This window comes from Oryx dammah, unplaced genomic scaffold (assembly GCF_014754425.2).
Source record: "Oryx dammah isolate SB20612 unplaced genomic scaffold, SCBI_Odam_1.1 HiC_scaffold_23, whole genome shotgun sequence".
Lineage (NCBI taxonomy): Eukaryota > Metazoa > Chordata > Mammalia > Artiodactyla > Bovidae > Oryx > Oryx dammah.
In genome coordinates this window covers 73,199,210-73,211,968 of record NW_024070207.1, presented here as the reverse complement: position 1 = coordinate 73,211,968, position 12,759 = coordinate 73,199,210, and positions in this window count along the sequence as shown.

Here is a 12,759-nt window from a genome sequence, read left to right as displayed (position 1 = left end):
GTGGGGAGATCAGGCTCTACAATTTTAAAAGGAGTGGTCAGGGACGGCCATAACAAGAAGGTGGCATCTGAGCGAAGACTTGAAGGAGATGAGGAAGCAAGAAATGCTCCTGTCTGGACTGAGAATGCTCCAGGCAGAGGGCACAGCCAGATCACAGACCCTAAGCGGGGATATGCCTGTCAGATGCAGAGGAGCAGAAACCTTGAGCTGAGTGAAAGGAGCCGAGGAGGTGAAGTCAGAGAGCTTAGCAGGGCCACAGGGTATCAAGCCTTGACCTTCTACTCCGACTGAAATGGGAGTCAGTGTGGGGTTTTGAGCAGAAAGGGGAAAGGATTGTCTTGTGGTCAGGAAAGAGAAAGGACCCTTTCGAAGGACTGTAGCAATAATCCATGCAGAGATGATGATGGGTCAGATTGGCAGGAGTCAGGATGGTGGGAAGCAGTCAGATTCTGGGTGTTTCCCCTGATGCAGAGGCCCCATGCAAGCACTCTCCCCTCTGAGGCTCAGAAGCCTCTACATAGGAGCACCATTGGTGAGCAGCCACCATGGGCTTAGCCTTGGCCTGTGAACCTTCCCTGCATTCAACTTTATCTCATCCAGTCCTGCAGGAAACGTGTGGAAGGTGTTGGGTGCCACTCACCTGCTTGGCTGGAAGTGTGGTGAAGAGACTTCTGGAAAGGGAGGCTGAAAAGGGCAGCAGAGCCAGTCTCCAAAAGAGTTAGGACACGGGGATGAGGAGCTTGGGCTTAATACTGAGGGCCTTGAGGAGGTGCCGTCAGTTTCTGAGTAGGGATGGTAACTTGTGCCAAATGTCACAGAAGGACAACTGTCAGGCCCAGGGTGACTGTCAGGGCCCAAAGACCTAGTCGCCCCCATGATTGACACACAGGCTCCCCTCCCCCCTTCCTCTCTAATACCTTCTTGCAGGACCAGTTCCAAAGCCACATAATCTAAGTGGATGGGCTCATGGGGACTGAAAAGCCTGCTGGCCTGGATCTTTCACCTCATTAGACTGACTTCTTTGTTTGGGGTAAGAGTAGTGCAGTCCTTATTCAGGCTCCTGTGAGGGAAACTTTCTGAGACTATTCCTCATCGGGGAACAAAGCTCCATAAACACTGAACACCGGTGAGAGGCAAAAGACAGAGACAGCTCTGGAGGAAAAGAAACAGTCGTGCTAGGAGTTTAGGATTAATATATACACACTACTACACTTTCATCAGCCTTTTTGGAGAAGGAAATGGCAACACACTCCAGTAGTCTTGCCTGGAGAATCCCACGGACAAAGGAGCCTGGTGGGCTACAGTCCATGGGGTCACAAAGAGTCAGACACAACTGAGCGACTAACACACACACTATGTATAAAACAGATAACCAACAAGGACTGGCTGTATAGCATAGGGAATGCTGCTCAATATCCTGTAAAAACAATGGAAAATAATCTGGAAATATATATATATAATAATATATATGTATTATAGAAGCTTCCCTGGTGGTGCAGAGGTTAAAGCGTCTGCCTGCAATGTGGGAGACCTGGGTTCTATGGGCTTCCCTGGTGGCTCAATGGTAAAGAACCCGCCTGCCAATGCAGGAGAGATGAGTTTGATCCCTGGATCAGAAAGATTCCCTGGAGGAGAACATGGCAACCCTCTCCAGTATTCTTACCTGGAGAATCCCATGGAGAGAGGAGCCTGGTGGGCTACAGTCCATACTATGGTAAAGAGTCGGACACTACTGAAGTGATTGAGCATGCACACATGCTTTATATATATATAACTGAATCACTTTGCTGTATACCTGAAGCTAACACAGCATTGTAAACCAACTATATTTTGATAACAATTTAAAATTTTTCAATTAAAAAAAAAAAAACAGTCCTGCCTGGGTGTCTGCTATGGAGGGGGTAGGTGCCAGGAGCCACTGACTCAGTCTCTGGGTGGATAACAGGAAAGGAAATGCAAGAGGATGAGCACTTCTTACAAGGCTGATAGAGCAAATTAGAAGCTTGGTTGGGGCCACCTCTTGTGAGAGGGATCTGAGGGGCAAGCAGGTCCTGCAATGGCATGTGAAGCTAGCTGCTGGTTTCTAGAGTGTGTTCTGCTGACCCTGGGCTTCCAGCAACCTGCTGTGGGGGCTACTGCAGTGAGAGGCTGAGCAAATGACTCTGGACTTTCCAACTCCCACTTGAAACAGAGCAACAGCTCTTTTAATCTCCATCCAATTGGCATCCCATGAGAGATTCTACTGGACAAAAAGATGGGATGGGATGGGGAAGGGGAAGCCTTGCAAGGCCCTGGGAAGCAAAGCAGAGAGAGGATCTGCAGTCCCCTTCCCAGGAGAAGCTGCCTCTGCCTGGCCGAGGTGGACTGAGGGCCAAATGTACAGAATCCAGGGGCACTTCCAGGGGGCAGAGCTAAGGCAGCAAGTGGAGACTGTAGCTAGTCTGAAAAAAGAGGACATGCTGCCTGCCACAGAGGAAGAACGTGTGGCCTCTGAGTGGTCATGGTCTCCACAGAGCCAGCCCTGAGGGGGGATTCCTCATTCATACTCAGTCCAGACTTGAATTTTGTTATTCCTGCCTCTTCATGCATCTGTCCATCCAAAGACCCTGACTCCTCCACCTCCCACCTTGGTCAGGAGCTCTCAGGGGCAGAAAATGGGTGGTAATGGATCTCATACACTTGGCCCCTAACATGGGCCACACAGCAGGCATGCACTGGTGTTCATTAAAAATGTCTGAGTGGGTGGAGAGCTGAATGGTTTGGCTGGTACTGGGCAAATCTCTTGGGTTTGTCTTCCTCAAATGTAAACAGATGATGAGTACTCCTTCTTGGACTTGTGAGAATCCAGGCAAGGAACAAATGGCCAGTCACTCTGTGAGCTGTGAAATGGTGTCCACGTGTAGGTGGCTGCTGTCGGTGTCATTAAGAGGAGGGGATGGGCACTGAGGAAAAAGTTCAGCTGGGCCTGCCCTGGGACGGGTTTCCCTCCAGGCAGTGCTATCTTGGAAAATGGGTGTCAGAAACTCAAGAGCAGAATCAATGACAGCATGAATTTTTGGAATATTCTAGAAGCCTTGACTTCTAATCTGTACAGAGAAAGCCATGGACCCAGCTGACACATCAGCATGCATCCTACTATCATAACACCAAAAAAAAAAAAAAGTGGTCAAGGCTCTTTGGAGGCTTCTAATTCTTAGTCTTATCCTTCTCCATCATCTTCCCACTCCATCCTTTTAAAATCCCTGAAGATTCTGAGACTCAGAGACTGTCAGAGCTGGAAGGACTCTCCAAGGTTTCTGATTCCAAGTTACCCAAGGAGGGTTCCTCATGGCTGTCATCAAGTGCCCTGCCAATGAAATCCTTCTTCCTGCTCTCAGACCCAGGCCCAGCTCTCTACTGGTCCTATTCCATTCCCCTGGAAACAGACCCAAAAAAGCTAGTCTTTCTCTAACAGCAATTTTACCCCACCCACATAGGGTTACCAAATAGAATACAGGATGCCAGTTAAATCAGAGTTTCACATAAGCAATAATGTTTCAGCATAAGTATGTGCCAACTATTGCATGGGATATACTTACACTAAAACTCTGTTCATTGTTCATCTGAAACTCAAACTTAATGGAGTCCTGAGTCTTTATTTGCTAATCTTGTCAATCCTCAGTCCCAGGATCATGTGGTCAGTAGTTGACTTTGTCACATTCAGAAAGCAGACCCCAATCAGTGATCTTGGGAGGCCTGCGGGTCACCTCCAATTTCTCAGTTGACCCAGAGATCATGATAGTTTCCATCTTCTGCACTTACTGGTTTAGTCAAATTCTTTCACTATGCCAGGGGGATCTTCCTGCACACCTCACACTCACATCCATCCTATTCAACTCTTCCACTTGCTGAGCAGGGCAAGTGCAGTTTCCTTTTCTCTCAACTGGCAAACTGAGAATGATCAGAAGATGGAGGCTGACCAAGAAACCAAAACAGAAGGTTAATGAAGAGGGCAGGAAAGGCCGAGACTGACTCAGCCAGAAGGTGCCAGACGACTGTAAATGGCTGCTCTCCTCTGTCCTGGTGGTGAACAGGGAACTTTTCTATTTCTGAAGGGACCTCAGGATTTGGGGGGCTCACGTGGCCATTTCTCCCAAAAGACTCACTCTTACATCTAACCTCATGCCACTGGTAATAGTAATGAGTTTCACACTGTCCATGTGAATGCATGGGATCCCTTAGCAGGTGGGGAAGGAGAAGCTACACTGAGTATATAGACCACTGATAAGAAGGAACAAGGGGAGAAAAAGGTCTGGGGCCCTAGTTAAGAGTGAGATTGTTCCAAAGCTCAGTTTCAATTGCGCATGTCATTCTATAGCTCTTTGTTTTTTGACTGTAAGCTCCTTGAGGTTAGAGATCTTTGTCTACTGTGTTCATGGTTATATCCACAGTGCCCAGCACAGTGCCTGGTGTCTCATAGGACTGATAAATGAGCAAAGCAGTTGAGAGATAGGAGTACCATCGAGAACAAGATTAGGGTCAGTATGGAAACTCAGCGTGAGTAGATCAGGAAACACTTATGACCTGAGACCATGAAGGGACAGATGGGAAGAGAAGGAAAGGAAAAATCTTCAGTGACATACCCTTTAATGAAGTTGGCTCTCTGTTGCTCAATCTCTTGGCCTCCTTGCTCACATTCCAACACCTACATCCCAGCAATGTAATCCAACATCTGAGAGTGCTGGGGAGAGAGTGATTCCCCAGATGTCTAGGATCTGTGAGCTCTGGACAGGATGGGATGATTTCCTTACATCTCTCTTTACATCAAAATATCACTGTATGCTGTTGTTTCTAATTAGGAAAACTTGAATCTAATGGCTTGTGTTTGACAATTTCTCAATAGCCCTTGAGCTCACTGGAAAGTTCCCTCTGATTAAGTTAGGAATCCATTCCAGACAGACACTTAAAGACCATTAAACTGCGATGGCGTACAAGTGAGAGGAGCTACCCCATGTCCAAGGTCAGGGGCGGTGGCTGAGAGGAGCTACCCCACTGTCCAAGGTAAAGAGCATCGGCTGCACTTTGCTGGAGCAGCCGTGAAGAGATACCCGACGTCCAAGGTAAGAGAAACCCAAGTAAGATGGTAGGTGTTGCAAGAGGGCATCAGAGGGCAGACGCACTGAAACCACAATCACAGACAACTAGCCAATCTGATCTCACGGACCACAGCCTTGTCTAACTCAGTGAAACTAAGCCATGCCGTGTGGGGCCACCCAAGATGGGTGGGTCATGGTGGAGAGGTCTGACAGAATGTGGTCCCCTGGAGAAGGGAATGGCAAACCACTTCAGTATTCTTGCCTCGAGAACCCCGTGAACAGTATGAAAAAGCAAAAAGATAGGACACTGAAAGATGAACTCCCCAGGTCAGTTGGTGCCAGATATGCTACTGGAGATCAGTGGAGAAATCACTCCAGAAAGAATGAAGGTTTGGGTGAACTCCGGGAGTTGGTGATGGACAGAGAGGCCTGGCGTGCTGCGGTTCATGGGGTTGCAAAGAGTCGGACACGACTGAGCGACTGAACTGAACTGAACTGAAACTCTGAATTAATAAGGATGCTGATTACCATGGAAACTGCTGTCTGATAGCCTATGAACGGGAGGAGGATTGGGGGCAGTGAAGTGGAAAGGGGAGAGATGTGGAAGAATGGAGTAGGGGCAGAAGCTGGGAAGTAGGAACTGAGTAGAGGAAAGGAACTGCCATTTATTACTGCCTTCCTCAGTGCCAGGCACTGAACTGGGTACCTGACATGCATTTGATCATCACAACCCCCTGCAAGATAGGCATTAATTCTTTTGCCCCTCATCCCTTACCAAATGGCACAGCATAGGCTGTTAATCAACAAGAAGACTATTGCAATTCCCAGTGTTTATTATTGGAAAGGATAACCTTGAACTCCCTGCCACCAAGTCCTTATCAAAAGCTTGGTTGTGAGAAATGATATTCATACAGAGCTGCCTGAAAACAGGCAGCCCAACAACTACTGGAGATGCATGGCTCTACAAGGCAGGGCATGTGCCCCAGAAGCTGGATCATAATCTCTAGATGGGAGAATGCATTGTAGAAAGGTGGAGGAGGGGTGGAGATAGAGGGGATGGTAGGCTTCAATGCAGAGCTGCAGAAGGCACATTCCATGTTATAATAACTATGGTTTACTTAACACAAACTACAGATAGTAAAGCTCAACATTTGCAAAGCTGGTTTCTCTGCACTTCAGGCCATAAAAACAAACCCACATAATGGGGCTTGACATTCAAAGGGACCTGTCATCCCTTCTGCAGCATCTTAAAAGGCAATTTTGATTGCTGCAAACAAGCAGACTCTATGTGACCATTGCTATCATGTCATCAAAGTCCAAAAGATGCCTCTTTCATGATCAGAATACTGGTTTTCTAAAATTATCATTGCTTTGATTCATTTTAAGTCACGGTATTTAATTTCTTTGAAACATGCAAATGACAGTACGGGAGAGTGTGAAGTATTTCTATGTATTTAAAATAAGATGGGTGAAGATGGAATAGCTGCACCTTGCCCTATTCCTCTTGCTATTGCAACTAAAATCCCTGGACATTATGTATAAAACAAACATAAGAAGAGTCTGACAGGTGGAGAGAAGGCAGGCCACCTAGTCCTTAGGATGAGAGGAAAGACAGGGTTTTTCTTCTTTGCCTCATATATCCCATACTTGGAGCAGAACCCAGTAACCCAGATATGTCAACAAGTGCAGACAAAAAGCCCAATCAGAGCCTCTCTCTCTAACCAAAGGACTAGGGAAAGATCAACCTAGCAAGACGGGAAATTATTAGACACTAACCACTCTGCTCCAACCCAAACCAGAGGACAAACTGTGGCCCTGACCCCACCCACACTAGGCTAGCAAAGGCTAAGGGGGCAGGTTACACTTCCATCCTCCTGAGGCTGTAATGACATGTCCCAATACTCTCAACCCCCTCCTTGCTGGTGTGGTGTCAGAGAAGGCCAATTACAGAGAAGAGACTTTTATTTCCACAGGTCACACATGCACCACATCAGCAGAGACAATGTGGGGAGCCTACAATTTCACCTGGCAGTAATGAGTTGCCCCTTACCTTCTGCCCCTGACATAAGGTCAGAGAAGATCTAACCAAGAGTCAGGAATTTCACCATCACCCAATGGTAAAGAGACCAACCTCACATCCCAAGGGTCAGAAGAGATAGTAACAAAAGAAGCAGTAACTCTGCACTCTGACCCCTCCCAGGCAGGAAGCTATCAGTGTGAACCTAGTGGAACAGAAACTCTCAACCCTGTCCAGGAGTAATGAGGAGTCCCCCTTTGGGATCAGTCGAGGCCAAGTGAGAAACCTAGACTTCTACCTCCACCTGGTAGTAATGGTGTGACAGCCTTCTTCCTTACTGGTGGCAGTGTCAGAGAAGGCCAGCTAAAATAGATAGTTTAAGTGAGATTCAGAGTCTCATTTATCCCAATGACATAATACCCAAATGCCCAGATTGCAAACAAATAACACTCAAGAACCAGATGATCTCAAACTGAATTTTTAAAAAAAGACAATAGATAGATGCCCAAATCAAGATGACAGAGATGTTAGAATTATCTGATAAAAAACTTTAAAAGGATCATTATAAAAATGTTTCAGCAACAAATGTGCCAAAAAAAGTGGGAAAAGAGAGAAAATCCCAGCAAAGAAAGGGAAAGAGAAAAAGAGAAAGTTTCAAAATAGAAATAGAAGGTATAAAGAAGAACCAAAGGAAAATTTAAGAACTAAAATACAATAACCCATACTAAAACCTCAATAGAGGGATTTCCTTAGGCTGTCCAATGGTTAAGACTCCACCTTTCAAAGCAGGGGGTAAGGGTTAAGATCCCACATGTTGCAGGGTATGGGCAAAAAAAATTTTTTAATTCAATGGGTAGGCTCAATAGGGAATGGAAAGGACAGAAGAAAAAATATCATGAACTTGAAGACACAATAATAACAATTACCCTACCTGAACAACAGACTGGAGAGAAAACAAACTGAAAATAAAATGAATTGTAAGAATGAGAAGACAAGTCACACACTGGCAGACTATATTTGCAAAACACAAACATAATGAAAAGCTGATATCCAAAATACTAAAAGAATCATAAAACTGAATAATAAAATGAACAGCTCAATTTAAAAATGGGCAAAATATCTGAACAGATATCTCTCCAAAAAAGATATTCAGAGGGCAAGTAAACATATGAAAAGATGTTCAACATCATATGTCATTAAGGAATTGCAAATTAAAATGAGATAGTACTATGCACCTATTAGAATGGCCAAAATCCAAAATACTGAAAACATCCAAATACTTGCATGGATATGGAGCAACAGGGACTCTGATTCATTGCTTGCAGGAGTGCAAAATGGTATAGACATTTTGGAAGATGGTCTGATGGTTTCATAAAAAACTAAACATAGTCTTAGCATCCAATCCAGCAATCATGCTCCTTGGCGTTTACCCAAATGAGTTGAAAACTTAGATCTATACACAAAAGCCTCACATGAATGGCTTTAGCAGTTTTACTCATAATGCCCCAAACTTGGAAGCTCCAAGATAACCTCAGTAGGTAATGGGTAAACAAACTGCAGTACATCCAGAAAATGGAATATTATTCAGTGCCAAAAAGAAATGAACTATCAAGCCATGGAAAAATATGGGGGAACTATAAATGCATATTGTTAAGTCAAAGAAGCCAATATGAAAAGGCCTCACATTGTAAGATTCCAATTATATGACATTTTGCAAAAAGTAAAGGATCAATATGAAGAAGTAAAAGGATCAATAGTTGCAAAGGGTTAGAGGGGAAAGAAGGCTGGAAAGATAAAGCACAGAAGATTTTTAGGGCGGTGAAACTATTCTGTAAGATACTTTAATGGTGGATACATGCCATTATACACTTTACCAAATGAATGGAATGTACAACACCAAAAGTGAATGCTAATATCAATCAGATTTGGGGTGATGATGATGCATCAGTTTAGGTTCATTGATTGTAACAAAGGTACCACTCTGCTGCAGAATATTAATTGGGGGGCAGAGGATACAGGAACACTATATAATTTTCCTTTCAATTTTGCTGTAAACCTAAAACTGCTCTAAAAAACACAGTCTATTAATTTTTAAAAACTGAACAGAGATTCAGGGACCTGTGAGACAACAACAAAGTATCTAAAGTTCCTGGCAGAGTCCCAGAAAAAGAGTAGAAAAGGTATCGGGCTGAAAAAGTACTCAAAGTATGGCTGAAAACGTCTCAAATTTTGTAAGATATAAACCTACAGGGGCTTCTCTGGTGGCTCAGTGGCAAGAATCTGCCGGCAATGCAGGAGCCGCGGGAGGCTGGGTTTGATCCCTTGGTCAGGAAGAACCCCTAGAGGAGGGCACGGCAACTAACTCCAGTATTTTTGCCTGGAGAATCCCATGGACAGGGGAACAGAGTCAGACATGACTAAAGTGACTTAGCACATAAATCTACAGATCCAAGCAGCTGAGCAAAACCCAAATGGGATCAAACCCAAAGAAATGCACACAAGATACCTCATTGTCAAATATCAGAAAATTAAAGACAAATAAACTCCTTCATGGATCACAACCTTGTTGTGGTGAAGCAGCTTGTGTAACTCAATGAATCTATGAGCCATACCCTGCAGGGCCACCCAAGACAGACAGGTCATAATGAAGAGTTCTGACAAAATGTGGTTCACTGGAGAAGGGAATGGTAAGCCACTCCAGTGTTCTTGCCTAGAGAATCCCATGAAGAGTATGAAAACACAAAAAGTTATGACACCAGAAGATAAGCCCCCTCAGGTAAGAAGGCATCCAACATTCTACTGGGGAAGACTGAACGGCAGTTACTAATAGCTCCAGAAAGAATGAAGCAGCTGAGCCAAAGAAGAAACGACATAAGTTGTGGAGGTATCTGGTGGTGAAAGTAAAGTCCGATGCCGTAAAGTACAATACTGCATAGGCATCTGGAATGTTAGGTCCATGGATCAAAGTAAATTGGACGTGGTCGGGCAGGAGATGGCAAGACTGAACACCAATATCTTAGGAATCAGTGAACTGAAATGGATGGGAATGGGCAGATTTAATTCAGATGACCATAATATTTACTACTGTGGGCAAGAATCCCTAAGAAGAAATGGACTAACCCTCATAGTCAACAAGAGTTCAAGATGCAGTATTTGGGTACAATCTCAAATACAACAGAATGATCTCAGTTTGTTTCCAAGGCAAATCATTCAACATCACAGTAATACAAGTCTATGCCCCAGCCACTGATGCCCAAGAAGCTGAAGTGAACTGGCTCTATGAAGACATAAAACATCTTCTAGAACTAACACCAAAAAATATCCTTTTCATCATAGGGGATTTGAATGCAAAAGTAGGAAGTCAAGAGATACCCAGAATGACAGGCAAGGTTGGCCTTGGAGTACAAAATGAAGCAGAAAAAGTGGCTAACAGAGTTTTGTTAAGAGAACACACTGGTCATAGCAAACATTCTGTTCAACAACAGCAGAGATGAGTGACTCTACACATGGACATCACCAGATGGCCAATATTGAAATCAGATTGATTATATTCTTTGCAGCCAAAGATGGAGAAACTCTATACAGTCAGCTAAAACAAGACCTGGAGCTGACTGTGGCTCAGATCATAAGCTCCTTATTGCAAAATTCAGGCTTAAATTGAAAAAGGTAGGGAAAACCACTATGCCATTCAGGTATGACCTAAATCAAATCCCTTATAATTATACAGTGGCAGTGGTGAATAGATTCAAGGTATTCAATCTGGTAGACAGAGTGCCTAAAGAACTATGGACAGAGGTCCATAACATTGTACAGGAGGCAGTAACCAAGACCATCCCCAAGAAAAAGGACTGCAAGAAGGCAAAGAGTGATTGTCAGAGAAGGCTTTACAAATACCGAGGAAAGAAGAGAAGAGAAAGGCAAGGGAAAAAGGGAAAGATATACCCAACTGGATGCAGAGTTCCAGAGAATAGCAAGGAGAGATAAGAAGGCCTTCTTAAATGAACAATGCAAAGAAATAGAGGAAAACAATAGAATGGGAAAGACTAGAGGTCTCTTCAAGAAAACTGGAGATATCAAGGGAACATTTCATCAAGGATGGTCACGATAAAGGACAGAAATGGTAAGGACCTAACAGAAGCAGAAAAGATTAAGAAGAGGTGTCAAGAAACCACAGTAAAACTATGTTGCTGCTGCTGATAAGTCACTTCAGTTGTGTCAGACTCTGTGCGACCCCATAGACGGCAGCCCACCAGGCTCCTCTGTCCCTGGGATTCTCCAGACAAGAACATTGGAGTGGGTTGCCATTTCCTTCTCCAATGCATGAAAGTGAAAAGTGAAAGTGAAGTCGCTTAGTCATGTCTGACTCTTAGTGACCCCATGGACTGCAGCCTTCCAGGCTCCTCCATCCATGGGATTCTCCAGGCAAGAGTACTGGAGTGGGTTGCCATTGCTAAAAGGTTCTTAATGACCTGGATAACCAAGATGGTATGGTCACTCACTTAGAGCCAGACATGATAGAGTGTGAAGTCAAGTAGGCCTTAGGAAGCAACAGTATGAACAAAGCTAGCAGAGGGGATAGAATTAAGCTGAGTTATTTCAAATCCTAAAAGATGATGCTGTGAAAGTGCTGCACTCATATGTCAGCAAATTCGGAAAACTCACCAGTGGCCACAGGACTAGAAAAGGTCAGTTTTCATTCCAATATCAAGAAAGGACAATGACAAAAAATGTTCAAGCTACATGCTAGCAAGGTTATGCTCAAAATCCTTCAAGCCAGGCTTCAGTAGTGTGTGAACCAAGAACTTCCAGATGTACACGCTGGGTTTCAAAAAGGCAGAGGAATTCAGCAACACATCAAAAAGCTCATACACCATGATCAAGTTGGGTTTATTCCAGGGATGTAAGGGATGCAACTCAATCAATGTGATACACCATATTAACAAAGTGAAAGACAAAAACCATATGATAATCTCAATAGAGGCAGAAAGAGCCTTTGACAAAATTCAGCACCCATTTATGATTAAAACTCTTCAAAAAATGGGCACAGAAGGAACTTACCTCAACATAGTAAAGGCCATATATGATAAGCCTACAGCAAACACTCAATGGTGAAACACTGAAAGCATTCCCCCTAAGATCAGGAACAAGACAATGGTGTCCACATTCCCCACTATTATTCAACATAGTTCTGGAAGTCCTAGCTACAGCAATCAGAGAAGAAAAAGAAATAAAAGGAATCCAGATTGGAAAAGAAGAAGTAAAGCTCTCACTGTTGCAGATGACATGATGCTGTACATAGAAAACCCTAAAGATAGTATCAGAAAATTACTAGAGCTAATCAGTGAATTTAGCAAAGTTTCAGGATACAAAATCGATACACAGAAATCACTCACATTTCTATATACTAACAATGAAAAATCAGAAAGAGAAATTAAGGACTCAATCCTATTTACCATTGCAGCAAAAAGAATTAAGTATCTAGGAATAAACTTACCTAAGGAGACAAAAGAACTGTACACAGAAAATTATAAGACACAAATGAAAGAAATCAAAGATGACATAAACAGATGGAGAGATATTCCATGTTCCTGGGTAGGAAGAATCAATATTGTGAAAATGACTATACTACCAAAAGCAATCTACAGATTCAATGCAATCCCTATCAAA